At 38.2% G+C, this 19,395-nt stretch overlaps 1 protein-coding gene across 1 annotated transcript in view; it reads right to left on the reverse strand.

Annotated features, from left to right (window-relative positions):
* ctnna2 (catenin (cadherin-associated protein), alpha 2) overlaps nucleotides 1-11,161 on the reverse strand; it is a 279,750-nt gene extending 268,589 nt beyond the window's left edge. Inside the window, exon 1 of the mRNA XM_029429381.1 lies at nucleotides 10,906-11,161. The gene's annotated coding sequence lies outside the window, so the exon portion shown is untranslated. The remainder of the gene's footprint in view (nucleotides 1-10,905) is intronic.
* Between the last annotated feature and the right edge of the window lie 8,234 nt (nucleotides 11,162-19,395).

A 19,395-nucleotide genomic window follows, 5' to 3' on the forward strand; every position in this document is an offset into this window, starting at 1 on the left:
GTGAATACAATCCCTGTCATTTGTCATTATTCAAAGTTAATATGCCGACACTGCATTGACCCAGATTCAGAGCGGAGTTAAGCACATACACACACACACACACACACACACACACACACACACACTTGTGTGGAGCAGTAGGAGGGAGTCTCTAAAAGCAGAAGTCAAGGCTCAACCTGTCATATCGCTGCACTCCAGAGCCATGTTCTCAGAGCGGCCAAAATAGGCTGATCAAAGTGGAGCACAACCTGTGAAATATTCAAAGCAGTCATGTTCTCTTAGGGATTCAAAAAACCTTCTGTAAAAACATAATGCACACGGTGCAAAGTTGAATACATATTTTTAAACCACGTCTTCTGAAAACACCTGCCCCTGATTGGCTGGAATGTGTCCATAAAAATCCTATATCGGGACACCTCAAACCAGTTAAATACATTGCTATTCCTGCAAGTAGTGCACTAGTGTCTGACAAATCATGTGTTTTACTCTGCCCTCTGAAGCAAAACAACCGGTGTCACCAGCGGCGCTAGAATAGGAAACAGTTGACGCGATGTCCTACATAGTGTACATAAGAACCATATTCATTGGACATGCTCGAGTGAGAACTGCAATATGTTTTTCTGACACCCGACATCAGTCTTTACAATCCAATAGTATGCGGGGAAAAGAGTGATATCCATACCACATATTCCAAATGTGCTTTATATATGTCAGCATCTTGCTTGTCTCACCTACACCGTGGGCCTCATGCAGGAAGCGATACAAGAACAAATGTCCTCTTATTTTGTTAGTACCGATTGACTCGGGGATTCACCAATTCTTTTCTAATGTTTTGCTCTTCTCTTCTTAGGTTCAAAGTGGTCGAGAGCAGCATGAGTATTATATAATGAAATGTAGTTAATAATAATAACGCCAGTACTTACGCTCTGGAAAATGACATGTGCACTTTGTTAAGTTTATTTATCGGTACCTCAATTTAACTTCTGCTGAAGTTCCTTTTCTTCTTACAGCCTTTTCTTTAGGTGGCATCTCTACAATTCTTGGCAATGTGCCAGAGTATTTGCACACGGCACAACACCTGACCTTATATAGTGTTTAGGGAGCGGCACCTATGCTAATAATAAACAATTGGCCACACGCCTTCAATTTATGATCAAGTTGGATTCATCATTCAGCACACCTGGGGAAGAGCCGAGTTGGATGGTTAAGAACGTTTGGTGCATCTGGAATTGACTTGTCTTATTTTTCTCCTAACAGAAAATTAAGAGAAATTATAAGAGAAGTTTAAGAGAATGTGGCTGCATTTATATGTAACATTTTCAAACTGAGGACAAACAACAATTATTAGACTTCAGACGTAATTATTTAATGTCTTATGTTGTCACAAAAAGATATTGATACATTAAATTATGCTTCAGCCTCAATGAGATGTTTATTATTATATTTGTAAAACTGAAAGATCTTCTTAATCTTACTTGGAACTTGTTATTTGCTACCTTTTGAACAAAATAAGGTTCTAATAATCGGTTCTGCTCATATTGCTGGTGTTTTTTAATGGACTATGCCTTATCTGCACATTTACACATGTTTATCATTCAGTATTTGTCATTATATTATATGAATATCTGTATTCTATGTATAAGTGGACATAGTTGTGAGTGTGATAGGCTACCTACGTATAAGAAATAAGATTTGGACAGAAACTACATCTGAATGCCTATAAATTGGAATCTCAAAGCAGAAGACGAGTGTGTACCTGGTGGACCGTACTGCTTGGATGTTGCAGTCAAAGCATATGTTGTGAACTTGGGTACTTCCCAACTAATTCCCAAGATGAAGTCTAAAACACATGAGCATTTCATCTTCCCTTTGAGGACTATTAAAGGCAAATCCCTCTTTTACCGCAACTATGTTGCAATGTATCTGTGTCATCACAAAATGGCTAAAGCAGAGGAGACGACGGCTTTCCACTGTAATCACATTTTGTGCCAAACTGATTAGATTTAAAACAATTTGGTTCATTACTTAAGCATGACAAGATTCACAACCTTGCAGGACTCTTATCAAAGGCTATCCCACTTATTTATTTCCCAGAGATTAGGAGCAGGAGCAGGAGCAGGGCGTTGAAGGTACCGTGTGGAGTTTTTAAACAAATAGCACTATGGAGCAATGTTTTTATAAGTGGATCCCCATGTTGTTTGTATTGTGCATGCACACATGAATTCTACCAACAAACCCAGCAATGCACCAAACAATGAAAATAAAATAAGCTTTGCTTTGATGAAGGACCTTGAGGACACACAGTGCATTTTGTTGAGAGCGCTTAATGTGAACATACATTTTGTTTGTTTACAGGAGAACGCCACAGGGCACCTTTAATCATGTGAAATCGATATTTTTATTATCTTAACAAAATCCATCCCATACAGTGATATCCATCCATACTGTGTAAAACACCCCATTGAGTTTTACTAATTACTGTAATCAATGTTTAATCTCCTGCCTCACAGGCAAGATTTTGTTTTTCTTATGATTTTTTTCTTCTTTTTAAACACTAATTTAACATCAGTTTGTTAAATACTATTGATACTTGCATTTTAAAACTTTCCATTCTGACCTCTGGCAGCTGCAAACTTTTGCACTTTGTTAAGTCAAAGAGCTTTTTAGAGCCATTCCACACAAATGTTGTGACAAGATAACAATGCATTTGCCATCGGTCAGAATGGGACAATGAGTCATCTGACCTAGCTTTGCTGCCATGCTGCCAATGCAGCGGACAATGCTCAGCTTTGATTTGAAAGAGGGAACACAGGTTTCTTTAATACCCGGATTACCATTTGTTACACTAGGATGACTATAGGATTGCTATAACCTTATAGTATTGGCAGTGACTTATAACACTCTTAACCATAAGTCTTACACATAATGTGTAAGGAACTATAATCCAAGGATTGGATCTTATTTCTGAGTATTGTCAAGGGATTAACCCATGACAGTAAGGTCATAAGCTAACCTAACTAATGTTATGGGATGAACCCTAGACTGTAGTCTAGTATAAATGGGTCAAACCAATGTTGAATACAGATTTATAATCCCACATCAGACATGGGTTTTGTGTGTGAGAGTGGTGTACAGTTATAAAGAATGAACATATATGCACATCTTGAACTAATTGTAATCATTTCTGCCTGCCCAAAATGATCTACTCAATAATTAAACCTTCAATTATTTCTATATTGGGAATCTCTTTAAGCACATGAATTTGATTGTCAGATGAAATACAAATACTTATGACATGTATGCATATTATGAATGTGACCGTTCCAATTCATAGGCTTACAGAATGTAAAGTCCTTTGGAAGAAGAATATTTGACTTGACTTAAACCCCACAGCTGTGTTGTGCTTTTTGGGGTGAAAGCGCTCATCATTTTTACAATTTAGTTAGACGTGGCAGACTGAAGTTATGATATTCTGTAAAAAAATAAATAACGGTGTCCAGCAAAGGCTTTTATTTTTTCTAAAGAATTACAATACGCAGAAGCAACTATAGAAACCATATTTACCAAGTGAGGATGTAGTTGTAAGAGGTAGAAGTAAATGAGACACTGCATTCCTTAAATGTCTAAATAGATGTTCCACGTGTCAGCATGACTGACCTTCCCAGGGTATTTTTTCTGTGCTCGTGCACTAAATATCTCTAGCACAGCCCCCCTTGTTGTAGTAGTGGACATTGTATGGGCAGTGTGTCGGGGCTGGTCCAGCCATGACAAACACAACGCAGTCAATACCAATTATGGCAATTTCAGCTCAAGATGGAACTGAACTAATTCATCTTCTTACATAATTATTTTCCAATTTTCCAACAATAAAGACATTTTTTTACATTTTGTAAAATATTATTTAATAAGAGCTACTGCCTGCCATCCCTGCCCACATCTATGATTTATTTCAGCAATAACTAGTGGGTTAATAATTGATAACTGTGAGTTACTATAGAAGATGTAGAGAGAAAGGAGTACAACAGGAAGCAAACTACACAAACATGAGGATAATTTCTGAGGATGGAGAATACACTTAAAAATGTATGCAAGCAGATGGCACATTTTAACAACCCATGTTTTGGTTTCTTTATAAAAAAAATATCTATCCTATTTTGAGTTAAGAGGTTCATTTCAAATTGCATGCAACGTACGTATTCAACTTTTGAAATAAAAAAAGAAATTGCCCGTAAAGAATATGTCCCCAGCATCCCACTCCAAGCTTCAAGGCTAAACCCCGGACGTCAAATCCTAGAACTGCCCCTGGTCAGCATATAGATTTTCTGTAAGAGCAGTGGAAAAAAGCAGTCACCCAACAATAGAAAAGTTAATGCACCAAGACAGAGCACACACTGTGGGGGAGGAGTTGGACCGATACATGGGACCCACACTGGTCCCAGATGTAGCCTATGGTGGGGGTGGATAGGGAGTGAGTAGAAGTGAGGCCTCAGAAGGACGAAACAACCGAGAGGATGAGACACTCGAATGGCCTGTTGCAAGACTCACTGCACACATTAGTTTTTGATAGAATCAAAACAATAAGGGGGCACAGTGGAAGATAGAGACACAGCCGAAGCAGAGAGGGAACTTTCTAGCACCAGAAATGTGTTAACATGAGCTCTCATGGATAGAGAATTTAGGTAGTGCAAGTAAGAATGACACTGAATGTTTGCACTCAAATTATGCACAGTTCACCAAACTGCTGTGTTTGTGCCCATTCATTGATGCCTGCATGCAACATCTGCAAAATTCACCAGATGTCTGTTTCTATGGGAGAGAGCCTCACTCCTCACTGTCGACAGAAACTAGTTTATAAACTATGACCTTGACCAGTTTCAATCCATGGTTGGCACTAAACCCACACTCTTTGTGATTTAATTAAAGTCTTAACAGGTAGAACATGTGATGAAGACATATTTGTTTCATATTGCAATCACTCAAAATAAATGCTGTTGATTGTACAAAGGAAAACAAGTTAATGTAAATGGCAATGCAGGCTAAGTGTCCAGGGTGATTTCCACCTATCTGATATCAAATATAGGACTACCGAAAGAATAAGCATATCTGTGTCATTGAAAATACTAGTTACATCTTAAATAGACTACTTAATTATCCTAATATTATCGGCAAATTGGTTGATATGCCCATCATTATAACAGCTTCCAATGACACGTCATACTAGACAGTCAACATGGCCCAAATCCATGGCTCACCATGACTACCAGATTAAACATGCAGCTCCAACTTTGATGCCCACAGTTCAATGCATTCTAGTCTGCATGTATAGCATGAAGTCTAAGAGTGAAACGAAGCAAGCTATAAAAGGTGATGTACTTATCCACATTAGCTGGACAAATTCTGAAAATTAGCCCAGGTGGTTCTGCCTGTACTTGTGAAGACAGGCTTTGTTGTCACTTCATACCCTCAGAACGGACGGGGCCACCGACAAACAAAAGAAAGATACTATTAACAATTCAGTCTTGTCCAAATCGATACATTTTCCCCAGAGACTGTGACATCTGTGGGAGGCTAGGGGGAGAATCATTAACAGTAGTGAAAAATCTTGGCAGTAGCTTGGCATCCCACTCCAGTTACAACATCTTAATGAGAAAAGGTTCTCTCTGCTCACTGAGAAATCTCACTCTCTCAGTTCTTGGGAGATATGAACTCCTTTTGCTCCCTCTCCATGAGTGTTTTCACTGATACGACTAAAACCTTTCCACAGGTAATTGCATCCCTTAATTAAAAAAAGTTATCAAAGAACAACGTTCATTTTGTAAAGAGAGCTTCCTGGTTTCCATGCTTTGCTAGTTTGAAAGATTTCCGACAACAACTTATCAACTGGAAGTCCCTTCTCAGTAAGGGAGCACATCTACTGCATATAGCACTTATTGTTTGCACTTATTGTAGGTCGATTTGGACAAAAGCGTCAGCTAAATGAACTGTAATGTAATGTTCACACAGCTCTATGCTCCTAAGATCCTATTGTATGTCGCCTTAACATAAAAAATAAATATTGTCCAAACCTCTAACATCAAAGAGTACAATACCAGTAGTACTGTAAGCTAACCCTTAACCAGTATCTGATAGTTTAACCGTGGCAACAAAAGACCAGGTTATAGGGTGGACATGCCTGAGTAAGCAGACTTGGTACATTTTAGAAAACAATAGGCCTTTCTCACAGCAGACATTTTTTTGACTCGTCATAGCAGGAAAAGCACAGGTGTTACTAATAACACTAACGATGGCTCTGTCCTATTGAAGTGTTCCAGTGGGAGGTGACAGTGAGCCAGCATTAACAACACCAGGAAACTGAAATCAAAACCGCTAAATAGAATTCAGCAATCATTAACCAATTAAAAGCCAATTCAATGGCAACAGTATGTTCACACTCTGCACTCAAACAAACCCGCTTATGTATCATTATAAATATCGCTTTTAAAACTAGGAACAGAAACATTTGAAACACTATGCAGAGAAATATTTATTGATAAATCTAAATGTAAGATATGCAGAGAATATGATTTTCAAGGCACACAAATAAAAACATTTCCTTAAAAGCAACCAAAAGTTGTGTGACTACTAGGGATATGATTAGGCCTATAAGAAACTATATAGGCTAGGTCCTGGAAAAGCTACAAAAAAAGTGATCTTTAATTTACAACAAATGTCACACATGTTTGCTTCAAAAGGGGACCAATTAAATAAATTAGTGGCGGATTGTTTTGAATAGCCACAGGGGCTCGTTGAAATATTACCTACAACCTTTGCTGTAGATTTTCCATATGAATTCACATCAGTAAACATCTTAAAATGCAAATTATAATGCAAATCAACAGTTTGAATTACAAGCTGGTCACAAAGAGGTCACTCATTTTATCTACTTTAATCATTTTAATCATCACATGAAATTGACCGCCATGTTTAGAGGTACTTGTAAGTCAGCCCACATACGCTACCTTGCTATACACAAAGTCATATTATATCAACTGACCATATAAAATGTAATATAGATCAATAGCTGCATGAAAATTATACAACACATAGGCCTATGGCAAAGCAGTCTAATATGAGCATCTTCTTAGACCTGGACACTACACCATCAAGTCAACCTCATATTCCACACTGTGATTTTGAGTCCACCCAACACATTAAAATATGTGCAGATCCGTTAGGCAGCTTTTGTTTGTAGGTCCAGCATTTCTGAAAGGCTGTTAAAAATGTGGCTCCAACTTGAATATCTCAACTGAGCTGCAAAATATATTACATTTTGATTAAATATTTCTATGAAAGTAAAGTTGTTATGACGCAAAGGGCAAGCATACTTTTGCACTTTTCATTCATTTAAATTCTATTAGCGTCAAAAGAAAATGACAAAGTATCAGCCTGACTTCTGATGACTTTGCAATGCTTTGTGAGCAGTTTCTTGATGAAATGTTATTCAACCACACTCACCCACAGTGTAATGGAAGGATGGGTTGATTGTTTTAAAGATAGTCCTATAAAGAATAAAGCTATGCTGTAACAATATACACTTTCACTGCGACAGCAACAGATCTCTTGCAAGGCATTATGGATGTGGGTGTGGTCTTAGGCAGATTAATACACATGAAAAGGAACTTAAGAGGTGGTGGTGGTCTTCAGGCTTCCGAATAGAACACTGGAAGGTTGTGAGTTCAACACCAGGAGCTGCCACCATTGTGCCCACTTAACCCCGAGTTGCTCCAGGGGGACTGTTCCAGTAGTTAGTTCACTGCTTTGGATAAAAGCGTCTGCTAAACGACAAATGTAGATGTAACAGAATAACCTTGTTCTTTCTTGCTGCTGACACTATACTTTCAAGCATTGCTGGGTCATCTACTTTATTGTCCCCCCTGAAACAATAAAGTGCTCTTCTCTTCTTTGTTGCCTTTATAGACCAGAGTGGGATAATATAAACCGTTAAAGAAACAGCTGATGAATCTAGCCAAACTAACATATGCCCAAGTTATCAACTTTCTCCAACAAACCCACAATATGTTAATCTTGTATCTTAAAGAAATACAGTTAGCCATAAACCTGGTGAAAATGTTTGCAGTTTCACATTGCAGCATCGGGCAATACACACCATGGGGTTAGGAGAGTTACAATTGATGTGGTAGACAAGAGTGCTACAACTATTGATTGTTCTATGTTGTTTCTATTGCCTCATCTCTCATCTCTTAAACAGTATCAAGCATTTGTGCAAGAGCGGGTGTGAGAGGCAATCCTGTTCCAGTAAGCGGGGCTACCATGGCTACCTTAAAGCTACGCTTCAGTACAACAACAGGGGGTTCCATGGTGTTCAGCCAATAACGTTTCCTCTCCCAGGAGACGGAGAACACAATGCACTCTGGGCTGCCATTGATTGCTTAGTCTCACCCATAAATTATGGCTGTTCCTTATCCCAAGTAACAGAGCCAGGCTGCGAATGGCAATAAGTAACTGAGACAAAACATTCAGAAAACTACATACAGGTGACTGTTAAACCCTTTCATTTGGTGTTATCAAATGAGGAATGAGTAATAGTAAATGGGCTATCAGCAGAAAGATATATATATATATAAATATAAGTATTTTTCTTCCAAAAATAAAACAAAATAGCTTATTAAGTTGGCCCAGAGGATCAAAGTGATAAAAAAAAAACAATCTAGTATTAACAGCATAATCCTAAATGTGGATGTAGTCTGCTGTAAAATTATATAAACAATATCCTAAAGGTTAAACAAATAAGCCTTGCGTAAAAGATGGTCTTAAGCAGATGGTTAGACAGTGATACACATATGCAGTTATTTCCCAAAGGGCAGAGAAGGTTTTCCATGCTTGGCAGCCTGGAATCACAGCTCTTGTCTTGTTTAAGTTTGTATATTTTTTGTTAAGCAAACTTACTGAATCTATAAATGTTCTTACTCATTATACTAGTCAGCCACATCAAAGGAAGGGAAACGTTATAATGAATCGTGAGTAACTAATTGAGGGACATATTTAACTAGCTAATTAATTCCGTTAGATAATTGTCAGAAAGCTAAATGGAAAACATTTTTGATTGATTGATTTGTCCTTTTACAAGCAGAAATGCCAAATAATAACTGTAAGGATTGGCTGCTTTGCCCATTTGTTTTATTTATTATTAATAATGTATTTAATTTAAAGATGTCTCCTTTGACTCTGGGAAATTGTGATGGGCATTTCCCATGTTCTGACAATTTATAGACTTAGTGTTTAATCTAGTAACAAAAACCTAAATGATAGATTTGTTGAATATGAAAATACTTATTAGCTGAAACTCTTGAATGAACAGTTTTTTTCTTGCACTGTGATGGACATCAAGTGGTATTATGAATGTCCAAAAATAATATCTCACTCATATTATATGTATTTATTTATTCTCTAAAACTCAAAAGCCAAAAGGCACAGCACACTACACAACAAATACATTTTATGGTCACTATAACATATATGAATTATTAGATTATTTTAGCCTCAGCCATTGCACGCTGTCCCTTCTTCCAGCTATTAAAATGACATGGTCAACATACGGAGGGAAAGACAGAGACTCACACAGCCTTGACATTGAGGGTGAGCATGCCTCCTTGTCAATCAAAAGTTCAGATTCTAAATACAGCTACTATGTGTCCCCTACAGGCACCCGAGACCCCCAGATCTCCAGTTACAGGAGAAGAATGTGACACTGGGTCAGAAAATATTTGGTCTGACTCCTGCTGCACTGTACTGTTGAATGCAGAGTGCACCTGACTGCTGTGTTTATGCAAACAAGCCCACCTCACACACACTATATTGAGGATTTATAATTTAACAAAACAAAATTCAGCCGGTGAATAGCAGAATATACAAATGTAATAAACTAACCGTTTGCTGCAGTATGTAACATACAAGGCAGACATCAGCGCTTTAGCTGAATAGTCCAACTCTGAATGCACAGTATATGCCGTAAGGTAACAGTGAGGAACAGTTGGCACTAGTAATTGCAACTCTTAAATCAGCTGTGTGACTTAAACTTAATTACTGTCAGTGTTAAAAGAGCTAATAGAGACTTGACTATAAAGTACCGTTACACTTGCAGAGTGAGGCAAAGCACGGCTTTGTGCCGCGCTACTTAAAACCCCTTAGTCGAGCACGACGGAGCAATAAATAATTCAAAATCATTTGCAAAAGATTACTATGACTTGTAATTCATGCGGCAGATAACGAGTGATGAGTTTATTGGAACCGTGCGTAAGAATGCCAATTAAACAAAGAGGCAAATGTATTAAACAAAGACATTTAAGAGTGTTGCAAACACACTAAGGGAAGAAGTTAAACGGTCGTTACGTGAGGGAAGAAATTGAATGATTACGAACCAGTTGCCAAACGAGTAAACAGCCGTTAATGCAGATGTGGGAATCCTTGTAGATTTTACTAGCATTAAAGTGGCCGGTGTCAGTTAGCTTAGCCACTAGCCTAGCAGACTAGCTTGTCTCTGCCCGACAGGCTCTCACAAATCAGTCGGAGCAGGCTTTCAGCACTGGGCTCACTGGATAGCAGTGTTCGGAGTGCGGTTTAGATAACGTTAGCAGAGTGGGCGACACTGAGATTTCAAGCTAACGAGGCTCCGCACATAAACGCCATGGGGAGCATGTAAGCAGTTAAGTATTTCGGTGCGAGGATTTATTTACACATTCAACTAGCACAATGATGAATAAAAAAGCCGGACCTCGCCTAAGCTAATGTTAGCAACACAGCGGGTCAGTCAGTCAGTGCAGCAAGTGTAAGGCTACCAAGCTGCTAGCAAAAAAAAAAATCATCCAGTTGACAAACCACAGCATGCAACTAACTAACGCTACGCACCTTTAACCGTTGGAGATGACACCTTTTGCAGGTCCGCAAACTGTACAGCGCCTGGTTTCACTGAGTATTCCCAAAAGATGGAGTCCTCCTGTTCAGTTAACCCACGGCGAACAGTGAAGATCGACTCAATCCGGACGCTTTCCTCAATCTTGTGGTGCTGAATCTGAGGCTACACGCTTCTGTCGGTGTCTCAGAAATGCCTCCTCCTCCCACGGCTGCCTGCGAAATAATGACCCCTCCCAGCTCTCCAACCACAACAACAGAGTAGGCAGGTGCAAATGATGGTGCGCTAGTACCGGAAAGCCTTGCAATATAGTGGGCTGTGTGGTAGGTTCCAGGGCTGGCAAATCAGGAGCTTCGTCAGGGGTCTCCGTCGTTGACGCATGCGTGGTTCATAGTGTGAGGATGCGCCCTGCCAGTGAATATGTTGATTTCTGAGCTTTGACATATTCTGGGAGGGGGCTGATTCCAGCTGTACTAATAACAATATAACATTACTAATAGCCTAACTGTGTTTATACCATAATACATTTAGAAGGATACCATTTGAACTTTATAGAAATGTTTACGATAGAGATAATAGAAGATTAATATGGCCATTAGGTGTGATGATGACAGAATAGTTTTTTCTATTGAATATCACGGACATATTGGGTGCACATTTACTGTGCCAGGTTGAGGCCGACTAATTTTAGGAGTTGAATGTACAGTGTTATTATTATTTGTTGTCATATTTTCCTTTTAAAAGTGCTTTAAATGCTATAATGTGATTTGAGAGCCTTACATAGAATTACACTAAACAAGAATCCGATGAAAAGCTAAATATAGTTTTGATTAATAGGCCAGTGTGTTAAACTATATGGATGTATTTGAAATAATATGTTTTCCAATGTGAAGTGGCAACTGTAATTTAGGAATAAGTTGGCTAAAACCAAATTACTGAAACATTTTCTTCTGCATATTAGCAAGACTTACTTATTAATTCCTTAATTCAGTCACTGATATTGCAGCACATTGATTAGTTTTACCAAATGTTTTTACTGCATGTCAAGTCATATAATATATAGGCTACAGTATATATATAATATCCAGGCTACACTAAGCAGAATATCAAACCAATCTAATTTATTCCACAATTAAATGACATATTTAAAAACATAACTTGTTATAAAGGACTTTGGGAAAAACTAAATATTTTTGCTCGCTTAATACAACGTTTTGGTACAAACACCCAGCTCAAATATAGAGAATACATAACACTCTACACATGTGTCAATGTGCCTCAAAGTTTAAATAAACAGAAGTATAATGATGTCTCTAACTAATGGAATCCCATTTCCATCACTGTGATGAAAAAACATGGATACTGTAAGTCATTATAATGACAAACTATCCCAAAATAATGAGACCCTCTGTCAATAGTTTGACTTAGTATCTCAATATCTTTGACTTAGTATATAAATAATGAGAACATTGTGGAACAAATTAGCCGTTAAGTTGTCAGTTTGTAGTAAATGTACATAAAAAAAATGGCAACTAGAGTATCAATACTGAATTAGAATAGACATTTCCGACTGTGACTCTGTCTTTTGTGAGAAAAAAAAAGGCTAGAATGAGGATCAAATTTAAAACTCCAAGGTGAGCCTCAAGGGAGTTCTCAGTAAGGTCACAGGATCTGTCTACCAGTCCAAAAAACATTTAAACTCAGACTAAATTAAAATTTTCACTGTAAACACAAGTTTTTTAATGAAGCCAAAAACAGTGCACATGACTTCTCTGCTCTGCAGTAAAAACTCTGAGAGGAAGAAACGTGACGACGGGTAATTAGTGCCCCTTTTGCACTGCTGACCACAGACTTGCTAATTAGCTCGTGATTTTTCATGAGGGAATAATATCATTTATATACTGACGGCAAACTGCTACAAATCTAGTACACTTCCTGTAGTTTAAACTCTAAGAAATTAGCTTTAAAAACATATTTGTTTTTGTAACCTAGATTTGGTCTGTTTTTCTTTTTGCATCATTTTGCATTAAAGCACAGGGCTTTCCTCTCCCAGCACAACCTACTGTAATATGATGTCATATGTAGCCACAGCTTTCACTAGCACCCCAGCAGCTCAACAAACCATCCTCCTATCTGGCAGCAGATACATTTCTCAAATATGTTAAGAAGTATAATTTCGGCAGTTTATAGTTTTATACTGACGGTCCTAAATTTTCTCAGTGAAATCACAGATTTAGCCTTGGATGACTGTAGGACCGAGAGACAAATTAACATAGCAACCCAAACACGTCCATCCATCTTATAATTCTCATCCAATCATCTGCGTCTGGGTCTCACTGACAGGAGACTATGCCAGGTAAACCAGGTATCCTTCTCATAGCTACATCCTCCATATTGCATATGTATGCAGTCCATCCTGCTTTCTCTGAGTCTTTCCCCAGTTGGATATGCTCACATTTTGACCACAGGGAGGCTGTCAGAATCCTAATCTAATGCCTGAACAACCTCCCAACTGGGTCATTTTACATGTAATCGAAAGGAGAAGTTCAACTCTGAGCTCTTTATCTGAGCTCCTCACTTTGTCGCTAAGGGTGAGCCCAGCTGCACTATGAAGGTTACTCCCTTTGGCTGCTCCACTGCCCACAGCTAATGGTCATAAGCAATGTTTGGAACATAGATTGGCTCGGTTTAATCCTGAACTTTGCCTGCAGGCTCAGCTATAACTCATAGTGCCTGCATAACCTCAAAAGGGGGATCGCCTGTCGTTCTCCTGCTCTATCTAAACCTCACTCATGAACAAACTAATCTCAGCTCAGCTTGGTGAATTGGTCTTAAGAGTAAAATCTTAGCTAGAAACTTTTACTGACTGTTTGTCAGCACATCTGTAATACATCCATGTATTGCCGTTGCATGACATAGAGGGATCCTGCTAAAGATGGTTTGAATAATTTTAAAAGTATACGTCATGCATGTCATTTTTTCCATGATTCATGATAAAATGTCTCTCTTTTTATACATAATCACTACTTCTACTCCTATTATAACTACTTTATCAAAGCATTACATATAGAACTAACCACTTATTCATATATTTCCAAAAGGACTTAATTTGGGTAAAGAACCATATTAATTACTCATGTATCAATATGTCAGCTCACAGTAGAGGCTTCTATGGGAGACATAAGTTATTTCCAAGCATAGTCTGTTGAACTGGAAGACAATTACAGGGTCTGAAATGAGCAAGTAATCACTGAAAGCCTGGGAGAAGTTACGTCTCCCAAGGAAATTGGATTGCTTGGACTTCCAGCCAAACTATTAGGTCAGTAAGACACAGCTAAATTAGATGGACCTTTGATGCTATGCAGCTGTGGCAGATGAACTCTTGCTGAACATTAACAATCTTTTAGGAAATCAGGTCACATTAACAATATTAAAAGACTATCTCCAGTTCAAAGTGGATAAACACGGCCTAAATGTCTTGATAAAAGCAGAAAGTGAAACCTGAGGCCTGTACTAAGAAGAGAGTTCAACATACCCAGGATATCTTTGTGTTATCTGGCTTAACTAACCCTAACAAACACGATTCCGCTAAGTGGTCCTACGATGGTGCTTATCATCTCGATAAATCAACCCAGGGTCTGGAAAGAAATCTGTGTGTGTGTGAATGTGTAAGTTAATAAATATATGACATCATTGCCCATCTAGGGCATGTTAGATCTCACTATATTTACATTTGTGTATGCCATTAAATGAAAGTGTTGCTTAGATGTATTCTTTAAGATACTTTAATAATCCTCTTGGAGAAATTATGAGGTATATGATAATATTGTAGTCTTATTCTTTCAGATGCAACCCTGGCAGTGTAAAACTTAGGAGCATATACAAAATAATATAAAAACATAATTCAAAGCGATAAGCAGACTTGCTTTCATTTATTGATAATCACCCACAGCATACATACAGTTGGTGTGACTTTGAGCACACAACACACTGCTCGAGAAGCTGACACAAAGCGAATATATATAATATGATATAAGTACATCAGCCGCAGACTGTATGGATTGCCTTGCGCACTTTTATGTATGCTGTGGGTGTTTAATAGATATGAGAGTAAACCCGCTTTGAATTATGTTCGTATATTAATGCAGCTCACACAAGTCACAAGAATATGTTACATCTAAGCAACACATTAATATAAAGTAATAAACACATGTAATTATAGATGCACGCCCTATATGTGGCAGTGATATTAAAAACCTGTTAATTTATGCATTCACAGTCGGAGGTTTTTTAGCCAACTCTTCTTCTTGACTTTGGCAGTTTAAACTGTGTTGCTTTTAGCCTGGATTCTGACTTTATATAACCTATAACTTCTTCGTATTATCTCACGATCAGCAGGCGGTGCTTTTACATAAGTTGATCTCTCATCTCAAACATAACCTGCTCCGGAGCAGGTTAGGTGTGCAGCACAAGTTACCACACCGATCTAGTAGTAGGACTGAAAACTTTGCCAAACCCCAACTCCTACTTCATAGTACAGGCCTCTGTGCACACTAAAAGGGATGATCAATAATGGTAATGTCCGTAAAGATATAGAACCAGCTGTGTGCATTGTCTTTAGTCCCAACATTTTCTGTTTCTGTCCCCCTATTTATTTGTCTTGGGAGAGGAAAAGTGCAGGAACAGCAGTCCATTGTCTCCCATCTGCTCATGTTTTTAGTGCATGGCAGAAATCCAACATGTTAGCAAACTATTATTCATTTGTCAGTCAGGGGACCATGACTTACTATAGTGAGTTGTCTCACAGTGTATCCCAGCCTTTCACTATCTGGTTCACTGGCCTGATCTATCTGGAGCAAAACTACACTGGGAATAAATCGAGTTTGAAGAGTTGTCAGCTGCTTTATTTTATTTAGATCAAGGGAAGCAGCGTAATTCAGTACAGGATGATAAGCTCCTTTATGTTTGTAAAACTACACAGCATCATGCTATGATTTCCTCTGAGATTTTAGCTTGCCGCAATTCCTCCATTGTGTACGTGCTACAATATACAAGGGTACAGCACATGTGTTTCCTTATGGACACATACCCAAGTAACAAGTGAAGTCCATAGGCTTTGGCTTACATAAAACCCCATCTGTTTCAAACACATACTCACATTCCTCCAGTGTCCAGCTGGGCCCTCCCCTCAACCCAGAGGAGATGCACTCCAGGGACCGCAATCAGAAAATGTCCCTGGACTGGCTTCTACTGCTCTCTTACCATAATGAGGTCATCACTACACCCAACCTATGGGGATGAATAATAAAGTTTTGCAGTCTCTTGGCTCCTAAAACCTTACACTTTATCCTGTGATTAAAAGGGATGAGAATGCAGAGGACAGGAAAGACTGGTCGGGGCTGCAGTTTTTTTTGAAAACTGTCATTGTAAGTTAATATCTCAAGAGGAGTATAGCTTTCGTTTTGTGGTTCTTTTAATCCCTCCATTGTGACATGAGAGTCATTCCCATCTGTTGAAAACAGCAGAAAAGGGCTGTTTTCCAATGCCAGAGACATAAATGGCCATGGACAAAGTAATTCTGAATGACCTTGCAACCAAAACTATTACCACTTAGGAAATAACTTTAGGCTTCACTCTGAAGATCATAAAAGCTATACAGCACCCTACTGACTTTGTAAAAACGTGGTGTTATAAATCAGAAAAAGGCCCCTTACTCATATTTCTGATAATGACAGGATTATTCATAGGTATGTGCATGAAAAGTAAAAACTATGAGAAAGCTTTGACGCATTCCGACGATACTGCCTTTGAAAAGAGGGACATGACCCTTCGTACTTCTCCATATCGTCTCGAACACACAATGAATCTCCCGAGAAAAGCCCAGTACTTCAATTTTCCAGAGCGTCTCGGTCACATATTTTTATCCAATGAGATGCAATCACAGTAGCAATCATTATATAAATTCTCTCTGAATCCATTCTCCTTATCCTGCTCATTATCGTTATCATCACATCAACATAAATGTATCACTTGGTCTGGGTTATTATTGAAATGGTTCACACTCCATCTAGATACTAGATTGTAAAGTGGAAAGAAATCTTGTTCAATGTGACAATCAGATAAGATATCTAAATGGGGGCTCTGCACAGTTGTGTGTCAGATTGCCTTTCAGATGCAGAGCACAAGAGCGAGAGCGATTACATTTAAATGAGCACCACACTTGCTACATGATGATTTTAGTGAGGCTATGTTCACAATTACCTCTGTGCTTTCAATCAGGGACACTGAAATAGGAGAACTCTGTCTCTGTTGAATGTCTCATAGAAAATGATACAGTATATACGGGTGTTTTTAATACCCCTTGTATACATTACAAGAAACAATATTCCCCAGTAGTTCAACATAATGTACTCTATTTTTTCGCTGACAATCTCTTTAGTATCATGAATTAAAGATTGTTCATTATTTAATACACGAGATGAAATTAATAATTTAGACAACTGTCAGAAATTATATATTATTAGGTATAGTTAATGGGTATCTTTATTCTTTGGAGAGTGTGTGAAGTAATTTCACAATGTTCTCAGGTATATGGACTGTGAGTTAGTGAGATCTATACTTACACAGAACACACCATTACCTTTCTTCACTGCTGATATTAATGCTTGACTGCTGAATATGACGCTATGGATCGCATTAGAAAGCAATGTATCTTTATAATACATGTTGCTACAAGAACACCCATACTGCAGAAGGTCAGAATGCTCAAGGATGAGATGGTTGCATCGCCTGTGAATCTGTATTCATTCACCCCTTCAAGGCTGAGAGTATAATAATGTCAGATTTCTTTTTTTTTCTACTTACTTAACCATGCCTCTGCACTTATCTAATAAAACGCTTGAAGGCACAGTTTTTTCTTTACTCCAATAAAAAAAGCAGTTATGTTTGTGAAACGTACTGAGGATTATTGTGCACTCGGGGAATAGACGGCATATTTGTGATAGCGTTGCCCTTTTTGTGTCACCCGGCAACTTGCTTTGTTAGCATCCCATGTTGTTAGGAGTGTGTTGACCAGATAAGCTTGTGTGGTATCTCCCAGAGAAGCACAGATAACAATGTCATCTAATATGAGAATGAAACAGCATCTTTCTGTCATTTGGTCTGCGTGTGTTTGTGAATTAGAGGCTTGCATCCCAAACACAACCCTTTAGAGAACCGACTACTGCCATCTGTTAGGATTTATACAAGAAAATATTCTGAATTATAAGATATCATTTTCCCTTGGCTTTTTCTAAAATATATTTTGCAGACAAGAAGTGTAAACCAAAGCATTTCATGAGATGAGCATGGTTTAACTTTTAAATATGAAAGCAACATTCATCTTCAGGCCATGCAAGCTGAAGGGATGTCAATTTAGGGCACCACAGTGCTGGTTCCATACTAGCACACAGCCTTCAGGGGATCTTCCCTTTTTAAAGTTTCTTATTTCCAGCTTTGGGACATCTATAAGCCCGTCTGAATAGAAAAAGGCCGTTAATGCAAAAATACACACAGTGTTGTGAATAATATTATAACAACCTTGTCAAATCGTGTAAATAACAATTTGAAAAATAATGTTTTGGATGTATTTGTGAATGATCTTGTGCTTCTTGTCTTATGGTGCTTTATTGTGTTACTTTGTGTCTTGGGATTGTTTTGTCTGCATGTTCTTGTTGAATTATGAGATTTGCATTTTAATGTACATACCTATTGTCGAGTTTGTGTTTCGTACTCTCTTCTGTATTTGCTATCTAGCTGAAGCTATTAATGCTGTAGTGTGTGGACTTGGTTTATGCTGCAGTACATACCTGTCTCTATACAGATAAACATTAAATACAACACTACAAAAAGGTGAGAAATGGCTTAATTAAATATCTTGCTTGCAGACCCTTTTTGTGCAGTATAACCCTTCATCGTGAACAGCTCCAGTACAATCGGAATCGTCAAGTTGTTTTGTTCTCTTAGCACTAGTATAACCCTTCATCGTGGAATCATTTTCTTTAGAAAATAAGGTTAGGAGTTGCCACCTCTATACGCATAAGGAAAAAAGATTTGGAGAACATTTTAAGAAACACGACAGAAGATGAGTGAAAGATAAAAAATGAAAGACCAATCATCTCCTTCAGTATAGGTCGCCCTCCCTCATCAACACTTTAGCAGATACAAGCACACAGGCACAGCTGTGAATGAGTCATGTTTGTCATTTCTCCAGCTCCTTGAAAAAGCTGCATGATGATGTCATAGTGGATCTTTCGACAGAAAATTCCTCCAAAGATGTGAGACACCTTAGCATCTGCTGAAGGAAATGATCTGCACCTAGATAATGTGATGGCCCTTCTTGAGAAAGGCAAGAACAACCATAGCAAAGAGCACCGGTGTTCCTCACAGCTGTCAGTCACAAGAGCACAATTAAAGAGGCAAAGAAGGAAAAAAAGGGACAATAACAG

This window comes from Cottoperca gobio, chromosome 1 (assembly GCF_900634415.1).
Source record: "Cottoperca gobio chromosome 1, fCotGob3.1, whole genome shotgun sequence".
Lineage (NCBI taxonomy): Eukaryota > Metazoa > Chordata > Actinopteri > Perciformes > Bovichtidae > Cottoperca > Cottoperca gobio.